General features: G+C 48.8%; 1 long non-coding RNA gene and 1 other non-coding gene across 2 annotated transcripts in view; both read left to right on the forward strand.

The window, feature by feature from the left end:
• The window catches only part of LOC132433411 (uncharacterized), a 31,318-nt gene extending 17,615 nt beyond the window's left edge, over positions 1-13,703 (forward strand). The window contains exon 3 of the long non-coding RNA XR_009521132.1: positions 13,005-13,703. This is a non-coding gene — a long non-coding RNA (uncharacterized lncRNA). The remainder of the gene's footprint in view (positions 1-13,004) is intronic.
• Positions 13,704-13,729: 26 nt separating this feature from the next.
• Positions 13,730-13,836, forward strand: LOC132434680 (U6 spliceosomal RNA). The gene has a single exon (XR_009521395.1). It is a non-coding gene; the product is annotated as a U6 spliceosomal RNA (small nuclear RNA).
• Positions 13,837-14,069: the final 233 nt, after the last annotated feature.

The raw sequence follows: 14,069 nt of genomic DNA on the forward strand, positions 1-14,069 counted from the left end.
GAGAGCTCCTGGGCTGGAGAGCAATAAAGGGAATGCCTTTCCAGTTCACAAGACACCTTCGTGTTCGTTATCATGTCATCCTCAATCCACCCTCTGAGGATGGCTGGGAAGAGATTACTATTCCCCTTTCAGGACACTTTTTTTTTTTTTTTTTTTTTTTGCCACACCATGCGGCTTGCAGGATCTTAGTTCCCCGACCAGACATTGGAACCTTAGTTCCCCGACCAGGCATTGGAACCTGTTGGCAGTGAAAGCACGGAGTCCTAACCACTGGACTGCCAGGGAAGTCCATCTTCCTGGTATTTTCTATTCTGTGTAAAGGGCTCTTCCTCACTCTGAATCCCTGCGTGTCCAGATCCCATCCCATCAAGATCCAGTATAAAGACCCCTTACACCGTGAGCATCTTGCATCCTCTCTTCTTTCTTTGGATTCTCATAGCACCTTGACGTCTCTCTCTCTCTGACCTTAACCACTCTCTCTGTTACCTGGTTATCCGTGTAGCTGTCTTCTCCTCCTAGACTGCAGACTCCTCCAGGGCAAGAATTAGCGTCTTATAAATCTGGGCACCCACCCCACACCCGATCTGCCCTCATCCCAGGGCCTTGGGCCAATATTGCAGTGATATGTGTTCAATGGAAGAATCAGGTGGTGGTTGGGAGCGGTGAGAGAGAGGACAGTGCGCCGTTATGCTTAGTCTTAGGGAAGAATCCAGCCACAGGAAATGGCACTTTACCCCCTGAGCCTCCGATGTCTCTTTTGTTTTCTTACTGATTGTTTTATTTTTTGGCCATGCCGTGCAGCATGTGGGATCTTAGCTCCCGGACCAGGGATTGAACCCACACCCCCTGCAGTGGAAGCGCAGAGTCTTAACCATGGACCTCCAGGGAAGTCCCTCTGATGTCTCTTTTAAAATGACATGGTAGAACACTTGGTTAAATTGTGTGTGTGTGTACTTTTCTACATGTATGCATAATCAACAATAAAATGTTTCAGCATTGAGATCAGTTCAGGAAGACTTCCTGAAGGAGGTGGGGTTTTAAGACTTCCTTCTTAGCTATGACATATATGTTGGTAAAATTATAATTCTAGGGTAACTTGGTAAGAGCAGAAGGAATACTGATGAGGGCTTTGATGCCCAATGGACAGCAAGGGATTCAGTTTTTCTGGCCCAGGGTGTGAATTTGTGCCTTTCTTCTCCCTCAGCGACCTGACAAGATCAGAAGGTGCTGCCACCTCTGTCCACACGATGCCTCGCACGGTGGGGGATGAGTGGGTGGGAATCCTCTCACTTCAGCACAGAAGACCCACAGATTTCACACATAGCTCTGACTGGACAGCTCGCCAGATGGGCAGGTGGGGCTGGGGAAGAAACGGTGGCGGTGTCTGCTCCGGCCCACGAGGTTCAATGGATGCCAGACAACTGGAGGGGGCATTCGGGAGCATTTTGTCCAACCCTCTGCCTCTGGGCTCCATGCAAACCAGAACTCGGGCTCACACATGCTTCTCGTGTATTTCGTTGCCAGGACTGGAAGTAAATCAGGCTATCAGCCTACAGGGAAGTGAAGCAAACACAGCCACTTCCATTGACCTTTTGGGTCTGTTTTCACAGGTGTTTGCCTTATTATATAATAACCGTGACGATAGTCCTAGCCAGAATTTGTATTTCACTCTCTGGGCCTGGGTTTTCTTAACTGTAAAATGGGCATAATAACTGAATCCCCATCATAGGTTGTAAGAATATTGTAAGGATAAATAGTGCGTAAGATGTGCAATCACACGTATTCATTTTATTTGATTCTCAGCGAGTGGTTAGCAAGACAAGTACATGTTTCAGATGTGGCAAGTGAGGCTCAGAGAGGGTGAGTGGCTTTCCTGACGTTACACAGCCAATCATGGCAGAACCAGGACTGGAACCCAGGTCTCCTATTCTAAGCCCCTATTCCTTTTCCTCTGCACCACATATTCGGACATCCTGATAGGACGTAGAGAGAATGCTTTAGGGGATGGTCAGCAATGACCTTATACCTGTATGTGTGCTTAAGTGAGGTGAAGCGTCAAAGCACTTAGAGCCATGCCTGGCACAGAGCACGTGTCCAATAAAATCAGCTTTATTATAATAAAGCTTATATAATACAGAAATAAATATAGTAATGCTATACCATGTACAAAGCACTTTCACAGATACACAGTGCCATTTAGTCCTCACAGAAAGCCCATGGAGTACCTGTATTAACCTGATTTTACAGAAAAGGGTGCAGGGGCACACGGGAATAATGTGGCTTTCCCAAGGCTAGTAGGTACCAGAGCCTGAGACCCCCCTCAGGCCGGGCTGCCCTGGGTCTCCTCAGACAGGGCTTCTTTCAAATGCAGCCCAGGAGCTGGCATTTCTGTGTCTCACAGAGTGTAGTTCAGTTGAGGGTGTGCGGTTCATGGCATGGGCCTCAGAAGGAGCCTCCGAGGTCATCCTGCAGTCGGGGTTTGAGCTGGGGAAGCCCTAGTCACCCTAATTGCCCCCCAATGGATCAGGCCAGTCCTGCCAGGTTCCGGGCCATTCCGAAGGCATCCCAGGCTTTCTGGCTTGAAGAGAGCTGCACACTCATTCTTCCAAGATACCATTTCCTTGGGGCTCCTCTGGATTTAGGAATGGAAAAAGAACATGGATTCTGGAAAAGGCAGTTGTGGGTTTGAACCCTCACTCTGCCCTTTCCACCCATAAGACCTTGGGGAAATTACTCACGTTCTCTGAGTCTGCGTTCCTTCAGCCGTACGGTGAACCTCATGCAGGTGCTGTGGTTACACGGTACCTGCTGTAGAGTGCATGCTGCCTGCTTCCGGAGTAGGAGCAGTACAGGTTTCCCCGGAGTCATGGTCGCTGTCTCTGCGCACCCCCACCTCCATCTGTGAAGGGGTCAGTAGCGGTATCCCCTGAGCTCACATCTGTGAATGTCCTGTGTGAACAGGCAAGTGGTGAATACGTTGTTTTAGGAGGAAGTCCAGATCCAAACAGAACCTGTGGGCCCAGCTGAGGGTGGGAACCCCCCTCCGCCATTGTCCCCCCATCTCCAGCCCCAACAAAAGGCCTGCCTTGAATTTGGAGAGGGTCATAAGCCTCCACGGCAGATGCATAGAGATGCTCCAGAAAGCCCTGGAGTGAGAAGGGCATGGAGAGAACTGTCCTCCTCCTTTGAGGGAGTGCTGTGCGGTGTCACTGAGAACATTTGAGAAGTTTCAGCTGGAGCCACAGGTCTGAGAACCCTGGTTACTGGTTCAAATCCTTCCTCTTTGCCCCTGACAAGCCTGTGAGCTGGGGCCAAGGTCTGCTTTTCTCCAGACCTCAGGAGTCCCGCTGTGGAGTCGGGGTGGAGGTGGAATCACTGGATCCAGGAGAAAGAACGGCCTGGGCGCTCACCTACCTGAGGACACCCTCCCCCCAAAATGCAAGCATCCCACTGTGTCATCCCTAGTCACCAGGCTCTGCCCCAGATTTCCCAGGACAAGCAAGTCCCTGCATCACAAGATGTTGTCTAATTTCAGGATGACAGCATGGCTAGGAAGATGCTACTTACGTTGAGCTGTGATCTGCCTCCCTTGACCTTTCTCCCATGGGTCAAGTTCAGCCCTCTGAAGTCTCATTATACCAGCCAATCCCTTTTAACCCTTGCAGCTCTGCCTTTCCAGGAATAGGGAGAGATGAGGGAGAGGGAGGAGGGAGGAAGCCACAGCGAAACTGCCTGACTTTCTCACATGGCATCGTCTCCACAGAAGCTGTGGGTGTAACATTTGACAAATTGTTTTGAAATATTCTCTTTTTCTGATTGCTGCCAACTTTTCCTCACCACCCCCCCGCCCCACCCACAGAAGCTGCTCTGAGAATGACCCAGGAAGTGGGAAGCAATCCTAGCACACCACCCCCTGGGGCTTCTCCATTTTGAATGACAATATTTAGTAGTTTTCACCTCTTTATCATTTTTAATAATTTTTCAGAAGAATCCTTCTTTATCAAATAGACTCTTGCGTGGAACTTGGATGGGTGGATGAATGGAGAGGCGGGTAGTTAGATGACATGGGGGTGGTGTGGTTGCGCAGGTGTACGGTAGAGCCAGACTATGGAGAGGCAGGTAGTTAGATGACATGGGAATGGTGTGGTTGCGTAGGTGTACTGTAGAGCCAGACTGCAAGGTTTAAGTCCTTGCTCTGCCACTTACTAGCTGTGCGACCTGGAGCGAGTCACTTAACCGTTCAGCTCCTCAGCTTCCTCATCTGAAGATGGGCGTAATGGTTAAAACCCATCTTATAGGAATCTTGTGACTACTAAGTGAGTTACTGCATCTAAAGCCTTAAGATAACCCCTGGAGCAGTGAGTGTCCGCCATGATGATGGTGATGATGATGGTGGTGGTGGTGGTGGTGATGGTGGTGTTGATGATGGTGATGATGGTGGTGGTGGTGGTGATGGTGGTGGTGGTGGTGGTGATGATGGTGATGATGGTGGTGGTGGTGGTGATGGCGGTGGTGGTGTTGATGATGGTGATGATGGTGGTGGTGGTGGTGATGGCGGTGGTGGTGTTGATGATGGTGATGATGGTGGTGGTGGTGGTGATGATGGTGATGGTGGTGGTGGTGTTGATGGTGATGATGGTGGTGGTGGTGATGGTAGTGATGATAATGGTGGTGGTGGTGATGGTGGTGTTGATGGTGGTGATGGTGGTGGTGATGGTGGTGGTGGTGTTGATGGTGATGATGGCGGTGGTGGTGATGGTGGTGGTGGTGTTGATGGTGATGATGGTGGTGGTGGTGATGGTGGTGATGGTGATGATGGTGGTGGTGGTGATGGTAGTGATGATAATGGTGGTGGTGATGGTGGTGTTGATGATGATGGTGGTGGTGGTGATGGTGGTGTTGATGATGGTGGTGGTGGTGATGGTGGTGGTGCTGATGGTGGTGTTGATGATGGTGATGATGGTGGTGGTGATGGTGGTGGTGGTGGTGATGATGGTGGTGGTGGTGATGGTGGTGATGATAATGGTGGTGGTGATGGTGGTGTTGATGATGGTGGTGGTGATGATGGTGATGATGATGGTGATGATGATCAATGACTGAAGGTGGGGAGACTCTCCCTTCCTCCAACCAATGTAATTCTTGAGACATTGGAGGTTCTGGGAACACTGCTTGTAGACCACTTATCTAGTTCATTTTCTCATTTGACAGAGACCTAGAGAAGGGTCACACGATGGAGTGCTGTAGAACAAAGCCAGATCTTGAGCTGAGGTCTCCTGTCTCCTGGCCTTTGCAATGCTCAAATATCTTTCTGCACAAGCCGAGCTGTGGACCCAAGTCAAAGCCAGAGACAAGGAATCAGCATCACCCAACAGCCAGCAGGTCTAACCTCGGCTGAGCTGCTCTCCTCCCCGTTCCCTCCAGGCTGGCTCCCAGAGGTCCTGTGCAGATGAAGTAGCAACTTTGGGTCTCTTGGAGTAAGGGTGGAGGCTGAAAGGTGGGGAGGAGGTGTGTGAAGGCAGTGAGCTGTGAAGCTTAATTCACACAGAGGCCAGGTCTTAAGAGCACAGGCTACAAGGTGTTACATGCTGTACATGCAAAATGCAGTGATTAATTGACAGGCGAGTCTGGAGACCCATCAGCCTTTCTCCGCCCCCTCTCCCCTCCTCTCTCACTCTCACTCTGAAACATGAGAGGAAGCATCTCTCCCCAGACAGGCAATTCCAGGCAGGGGTGCCCCTCTGACATTTATGTTGCATCTCCAAGGTGATAGAGTAGGGAGGTCTTTAGTTTTTATCAAAACCAAATGAACTGTTTCTCTTATATCAAGTGTCACCCCTCACTCATTCATTTAACACGTTTTTTGAGTGTCTACTATGTATGTTCTGAAGGGTCACCTTCATGAGCATGTGACCTGTGAAATGACACAGGGTCCTATGCTTAGAAGGACCCTGCATTTGGTTTAATGCTCTGCTGTCAACATCTTGAAATCGTTAATCATTTTACCTTGACGTTGTTGTTTTGTAAGGTTGTCAGGGAAGCCCAGTGCAGGGGAGCGCACACACGGACAGGAGATGAGTCATGCGAGTGTGTCTTGTCCCTTCGGCCCACTCCCGTGCAGCCTTCTCGACACCCCATGAGCAGGGAGCTCCAGGGGACACACACCGTGGGGTCAGTGCAGGGAGACTCAAGTCAGCATGGGGGGAGGGCTGTCAGGTCCACGATTGACGGGTGGGGCGCCCAAAGGCTGGAGAGGCCACACCACCCATCCAACGCAGAGCTGGCTGTGTGCGCAGAAAGAAGGCAGTGACATTCGAAGAGACACAAATGACCAAGGAACCTTATCACATCCTTTGCTACTAATGTTATGTCCCTATTAACCAACGCTTAGGCTAAAAATGGTTACACGGAAGGAAAGGAAAAGACAGAGCAGCCGCCAGCTCCCTTTCCTTGCAGCCCTGCCTGAGTCATCAGTGACCCGAGGCAGAGTGTTGGGGTGGAATGGCGCATGTCAGGAAGGACAGAGAAACGTCCGAGTTCATTCATGCAGCATGTCCATTGCTCCCGTAAGAATGAAATACATACACATGAGCCCGCCGTGAACTGTGTGACTTTGGTGATTCCACACAGCAGCTAACGGCTCATATTTCCATTTAAAATTTGCAACATACAGTGTGAAGATGAATGAAAATTCGTGACGATAATTTGACTTTATTTTTTAACCTTTTAACTTAGGATAACATGAAAGAGCAAATAAAAGTACTATGACAAACTATACTTCAATAAAATATTTTTTAAAATAAACTATAATGGAAAAGAATCTTGAAAGAATATATCTAGATACATATATTCTTTTTAAGATTCTTTTCCATTAGATATATATAACTGAATCACTTTGTTACATACCAGAAACTAACACAACACTGTAAGGCAACTACGATCAAAAACAATTTTTTTTTTTAAATACTATGACAAGTTGAGAGAGAAAGAGAACACAGAAGAAAAGAAAAACCTGTATATTTTACTACCTTTAATGACACTTTTTCCTACTTCTTGAACAGGGCCCTGCATTTTCATTTTACATGGGGCCCACACATTACATAGCGGCCCTGGGGTGAGGTGCCAGGCACACGGGATCTACAAAGTACAGTCTCTGTCCTCATAGAGCTTACTAGTCTAGTGAGAGAAACATAGGTTAACCTAATGATCCTAGAAATACTTCATTATAAGCTGATCAGTGCTAAGTAAAAATATTATAGGGTTCCCTCAGGGCATGTAGTAGCAGGACCTAAACTAGCCTTGGGGTCAGGGGAGACTTCCCTGAGGAAGTGATGTGTGAACAGAAATGTGAAGAATAAGCAGGTGTTAGCGAAGTAAAGAACAAGGAATGACTGTTCCAGACAGAGGGGACAGCATGTGCAAAGGCCCTGAGGCAGGAGAGAGCCTGGCATCCCAGGAAAAGAAAGCCACCTGGCTGGAACATGGCCCAGTCTTATAAATCCCATTAGGAATTGATCTTTCTCCTAGAAGTTATGGAAAGCCATTAAGAATCTAAATAGGGGACTTCCCTGGTGGTCCAGTGGTTAAGACTCCGAGCTTCCACTGTGTGGAGGGCAAGTTTGATCCCTGGCCAGGGAACTGAGATTCCGTAGGCGGCATGGCATGGCCAAAAAATAAAAATTAAAAAACAAAAAATCTAAATAGAATTCCTCCCCCCCCACACACACAAAGTATTTAAATAGGAGAGTAAATGGGATCAAATCTGTTTTGTTTTGGGTTTTTTTAATAAATTTATTTATTTATTTGTTTATTTTTGGCTGCGTTGGGTCCTTGTTGCTGTGCGCAGGCTTTCTCTAGTTGCTGCAAGCGGGGGCTACTCTTTGTTGCGGTGCGCAGGCTTCTCATTGCAGTGGCTTCTCTTGTTGTGGAGCACGGGCTCTAGGCACACGGGCTTCAGTAGCTGTGGCACACGGGCTCAGTAGTTGTGGCTCGCGGGCTCTAGAGCGCAGGCTCAGTAGTTGTGGCGCACAGGCTTAGTTGCTCTGCGGCACGTGGGATCTTCCTGGCCCAGGGCTCGAACCCGTGTCCCCTGCATTGGCAGGCGGATTCTTAACCACTGCGCCACCGGGGAAACCCTCAAATCTGTTTTTGAAAAGTTCTTGCACTGTTACCGTGTGATGAAATAAAACCCTGGCGGTCCAGTGGTTAGGATTCCGTGCTTCCACTGAAGAGGGTACAGGTTTGATCCCTGGTCAGGGAACTAAGATCCCACATGCCATGCGGCGCGGCCAAAAAAAAAAAAAAATTATATTTTAAGGCAGGACAAGAAAAAACTAAACATAAAATTCTCTCTGTGGGTTTGTTTGGGCCTTCTCTCCCCTTCCCTCATGTGCAGTGTGCACCTGCATTACACATTAATCAAAACTTTTCAAAGATGGGAGCGCCTTCTTAGCTGTGGAGATCAATTTTTTTTCTTTCTTCTGATGCTAGCAATGTAACTTCTTAAAAGAAGAACGTTCTTTCCCAGCTCTGCAGGGGGTCCTGGCGACTTGCTGCTCGCTTTGTATGCACTTACCTGGACTGTGTATCCTTGGTGCGCTTTATGTAGAACATCAGTGTGTCATTTTGACGTACGGCCTTTATCCCGAAAACGTGCATGACGTGCCTTCCACTTCTAGCAGGCGGAGCAGTTCTCAGAGCTTTATGAGAATCTGCTTCCCAGGTTAGAATTCTCCGTTTGGGGAATTTCCTGGTGGTCCACTAGTTAGGACTTGGCACTTTCACTGCTGTGGCCTGGCTTCAATCCCTGGTCGAGGAACTAAGATCCCACAAGCTGTGCAGTGCGACCAAAATGATAACAGTTAATAAGCCTCAGTTTGGCTCGAATAAAATTCCCTTTTTTTCTTCTTAACTTGATAATTGAATTTTCATCGACAAATGTTAGAACAGCCTGAAGGGAGAAAAACTAGTTAGAAAGGAGGCTATTGCAATAATCCAGGGGAGGGAGGATGGTGGCTTAGGCTACAGTGGGGAGAGAGGATTGAATGGATTTAAGAGGCAGGGAGGAGGAAAAGTGATGGCGTGGACGGAGGCGGGGAGAATAGAGGAGAGTGGGTACGGGGAATGACTCCTAGGCTTCTGGTCTGTGCCGCTGTGTGGGCGGTGAGGTCATTTACTAAGACGTGTATCGGCGATGGAGCACGAGGTTGGAGAATGGAGGAAGGGTGAGGGGGAAGGTTATGAGTTTACCTTTATATTCAGTTAAGTTCCCTTTGAGGCGTCCCAGCAGGGTATCAAGAATGCCACTGGCATCTTCATCCAGGACCCAGAAGTAAGGTCTGGAGAACAGCTAATAAAAACTACAGCCATGCAAAGGGCTGGAATAGGCAGCTCACAAATTCTCTAAATGGCCAGTATGTACATAAAAAGAGCTCAACATCATTAGTCATTAAAGCAATGCAAAATTAAAACCGTAATGAGATACCGTTTCACTAGAATGGCAAACATGTTTTAAGGCTGACAAAATTAAACGCTGGCCAGGATGTGGAGCAACCAGAACCTTCACCCATTACTGGTGGACGTGTGAAATTGTACAACCACTTTGGAAAACAGGCAGTTTCTTCAAAAGTTAAACATATACTTAGCGTACAACCTGGCAGTTGCACTTCTAGATATTTGTCCTACGGAAATAAAAACATTTGTCCACACAAAGACTTGCAAGTAATGTTCACTGCAGCATTATTCACAACACCCCCAAAATGAAACAAACCAAATGTGCTTCAGTTGTGAGTGGAGGAACAAATTGTGGGTATCCATGTAACTGGAATCCGTGCAATGGAATCCACGCAATGAAATACTACCTGTCAACAAAAAGAAACAAACTACAGCTACGTGTAACGAAATGGATGAAGCTCAGAAGCATTACACTTAGGGAAAGAAATCAGATATAAAAGAGTACATGTGCGTAATTCAATTTGCATGATACGCAGAACAGGCGAAAGTAATCGTTAGTGATGGAAATGAGATCAGTGCAGCCTGGCGCACAGAGCGGGGGGAGAACTGACTGCAGGAGCTGGGGGTGAGGGCACGGGCTTTGCGGGGCGGTGGGACTGCTCTGTATCTTGATTGTGATGGTGGTCACACAGCTATACGCATGTCAAAACTCTCAGAGCTGTACACGGAAATTGTGAATTTTACTGCATGGAACTTAAACCTTAAAAAAAAACAACCCACAATTTCTAAACTGAAGCCATGAGTATAGATAAGATTCACTCAGTGAAAAGGATAGAGTGAGAAGAAAAGAGAATGTGTGTGGCACGGTGGGTGGCTGCTAATCTTACCTACAGGCAACAGGTGTCATTACCGCCATCTTGCATGTGAGAAAAACGAGGCTCAGAGAAGTGGAGTGCCTTCCCTAAGATCACACAGTACTAAGGAGGAAGCTGGGGCTTGAACCCAGAGCCATCAGCCAGGCCTGGGCCCATGGCTGAGCGGGGTCACCAAGCAAGGAGAAGCACCCCAACTCCTATTCTTTGAGGAAGACAGGCAGTGACCTTGAGGGCTGGGCCCGGACCGTGTGCTGTTCTCTGCATATGAAAATGACGCTTCTCGCCCATCCCCCATCCCCGAGGGTCTGGGATCGCTGCGCCGGCTCCGCCCTAAACCAGCCATATTGCCTCCACCAGCCCCCCTCCCCACGGTACCCAAGGGAGCCATCGCAAGATGACAGGCCAGGGTTGGGGGTTCCGCCTGGGCCTGTCAGACACCCAGAGAGCCACGGTGAGTTCTGCTGCGGCGGAAGATCTCCAGCTGCAGGTGGGCCTGCTTCTCCGTGGTGGGAGCCTCTTGCCCTCCCTTCCGTGTGTCGACCCGGGGCCCCGAGCACCTGGCAAACAGCAGCTCCCTCATCTCTGCCTGGTCAGAAAGTGGCCGCATTCCGCGCCTCTCCCAGCTGGAGCATGTGCCCCAGGATATGTGGCACTTCGGTGGCAGAGCTGGGTGTGGGCCTACAGCTGCCGCTTCCTACTCCAGGGGACCGGGCTCCTAGGGAAACTTCCCGTGAGACGCTTTCTCCAGCTGCGGACGGTGAGTCCGGAGACCTCCTTTCTGATTCCTAGATCTGGAATGAAATACCTGAGTGACCCGGATTAAGTTCCTGGGTCACGTGAGAATCTGGGTGTCTCACGAGCATAACGAGGGTCTGACGAGGGGCACCTCCTTCACTACAGACCACTTACCAGGGGTAACGTTATGTCAGCCTCTTCACATACCTGGAGTAATTCGATGTATCCAGTCATTGCTATTTCATAGAGCTATTTTATGCAGTCCATTCCCCACCTGCAGGATCCTATTTTCTTTTTTTTTTGTGGCCGCGCTGCGCTGCACTGCTTGTGCGACCTTAGTTCCCCCGACCAGGGATGGAATCTCAGCCCTCGGCAATGAGAGTGCGGAGTCCTAACCACTGGACCGCCAGGGAATTCCCAGGATCATATTTTATATAATGAGGAGTGTTTCCGAGAAAAGCATGTCCGAAGTTGGAGTCTGCAGACATCTGACAGCCAGAAAATGCCCTCCAGCCTCCGTCTCTTCCTCTGTTATCTTAACTTTAACCTTACCCTTACTGCAGCCTCCACCAATCTCTCTGGTTCATTTAACTTCTCTGCTAGTATTTGATGAGCAGCTCCTATGATCTGGGGACGCAATAGTAAAAAACAAACCGAAAACCAAGCAAAAATGATTTTTAAAAAGAATTGGAGAAAAATAAAGAAGAAAGAGGGGTAGGGAGTATGGGAGTTGGGGCAGAGGTGAGTTGCAATTTTTAAAAGGGTGCCCATGGAAGGCCTCACTGTGATGGCAAAACTTTAGCAATAATCTGAAGGGGGCAAGGGAGTGAGTCCTGCTTTCAAGTGCAGGAAGAGCATTCCAGGAACAGGGAACAGCAAATGCCACGGCTGGGAGGCAGATGCTTGCCTGGTGGTTTTGGTGATCAGCAGGTGGGCCCTGTGGCTAGTGTGGAGTGAGCCAGGGCACAGTGGCTGGAGATGAGGTCAGAGAGGTACAGGTGAGGCTCAGACTGAGGACGGCTGGTAGACGGTGTCCGTTCTCTTCTGCTTGGAACAAATGATCGGAAACTTAGCAGCTTCAAACAACACACATCAGCTCATAGTTTCTGAAGATCGGGAGCGTGGGCACAGCTTAACTGGGTCCTCCGTAAGACGGCAGTCACGCTGTGGGCCAGGGCTGGGTCCTCATCGAGGGGCAGCCTTCATATCCTTGCCGACTGCTGGACGGGAGGCCTCAGTTCTTGCTGGACGTCAGCTGGACGTGTCTTCCAGCTGCTTGCTGTATGGCCCTCTCCATACGGCAGCTCGCAACACGGCAGCCTCCTGCAAAGCCAGCAAGGGAGTCAGTGCTCTAGCAAGACCAGTGTAACGATCATGGATGTCACATACTCTGCATGCATAATCACATATATACCGTCATCTTTGCTGCGCTTTATTGATTAGAAGCAAGGCACGGGCCCTGCCCACACCCTAGGGCAGGGGGGTTATACAATGGTGTGAGTACCAGGAGGTGGGATCATGCGGGTCACCTTAGAGTCTGTCCACGCTGTCCTCTGTCCCTCAGTGACTCATGTCCATTGCACCTGCAAAATACATTCACTTCCCTCCCAAGACACCCTAAAGCTCAGGGTCCAACATCTCATCTAAATCAGGTTTAGGTGTAGGCGAGTTTCCTTTAGGTATTCCTCTTACCTGGTCTGTACAACTAAAGATGCAAGTTATCTGCCTGCCCACACACAGCACACCACGGCAGGACAACAGCTACAGACATTTCTGCTCAAAAAGTAACAGGGGAGGGTAACAGGAGAGGTACAGAGGAATCGCTGGTCCATAGAGGTTCTGAAATTCACTGGGCCAATGTTGGGTGTCCCCTGCTTAGGTTTTGTTTTGGTTTGTTTTAATTATTTATTTATTTCATTTTTGGCTGCGTTGCGTCTTCGTTAGACCCAGGATTGACACAGACATTGCTGCGGGAACTGACACAGACAAGGCTCCTGTCCATTTCCGAGGGACACCCCCGGCACTTCCCCAGGGATGAGGGGATGAGGACTCCCCTCCCCCAGCAGGCTGTAGCTGCTCCCCTTCACATCCTGCCCCTCGGGGGGCCTGTCGCAACACACACGTGTCAGCCCACTAAAGCAAACAGCATTTGGACTGCCGGTCCCTCTGTCGGCAAAACTTGCTAAGTTTCTTTATACATGATGTTGAGACTGAGACTACAAAGAGAAAGAAGACACGATCTGTGCGCTGGAGAAGCTTCCGGTCCAGTGATGGTTATACCACTGGAGGTGAGACCCACTCTGCCAGCACCTAAGGAAGACGGGGGAGAAGGGCACAGAGGGTACGGAGGGGTGCAGAGACACCTGAGCCTTACGATACACACAGCAGACACGGCCGGCCCCATGAAACACATTCTCAACATTGCCAGGTCGAGTCGTCTCTGCCCTCTTCCAGCCCCCACTCCCCTCCTACTCGCAACCTCCACCCCGGGCATCAAGCTACCTTTGGCCCTGCCCCAGAGAGCCTTCCACCCTGCCTTGCCACCTGAAGCCAGTTAGGTCTCTCTCAGCCTTTCCCTCTAGAGAAGAGTTGTCCAACAGAATTACAATGTGAGCAACGTGCATGATTTTTAAATTTCTAGTAACCATATTTTTTAAAGTAAAAAAAAAGTGCTTGCTTCGGCAGCACATATACTAAAATTGGAACGATACAGAGAAGATTAGCGTGACCCCTGCACAAGGAGGCCATGCAGATTTGTGAAGCGTTCCATATTTTTTGGCCTCTATGGGAAAAGAATCTAAAAAAGAGTGGATCTATGTATATGTATAACTGATTCACTTTGCTGTACACCTGAAACTAACACAATATTGTAAATCAACTATACTCCAATAAAAAAAACTTTTTTTAAACTTAAACAAGTTTTAAAAAAGTGAAATTAATTTCAATAATATATTGATTTAACTTGTATCTAAAATATTATCGTTTCAACATGTAATCATGTACAAAATT

The sequence above is a fragment of the Delphinus delphis genome, chromosome 11, assembly GCF_949987515.2.
Source record: "Delphinus delphis chromosome 11, mDelDel1.2, whole genome shotgun sequence".
Lineage (NCBI taxonomy): Eukaryota > Metazoa > Chordata > Mammalia > Artiodactyla > Delphinidae > Delphinus > Delphinus delphis.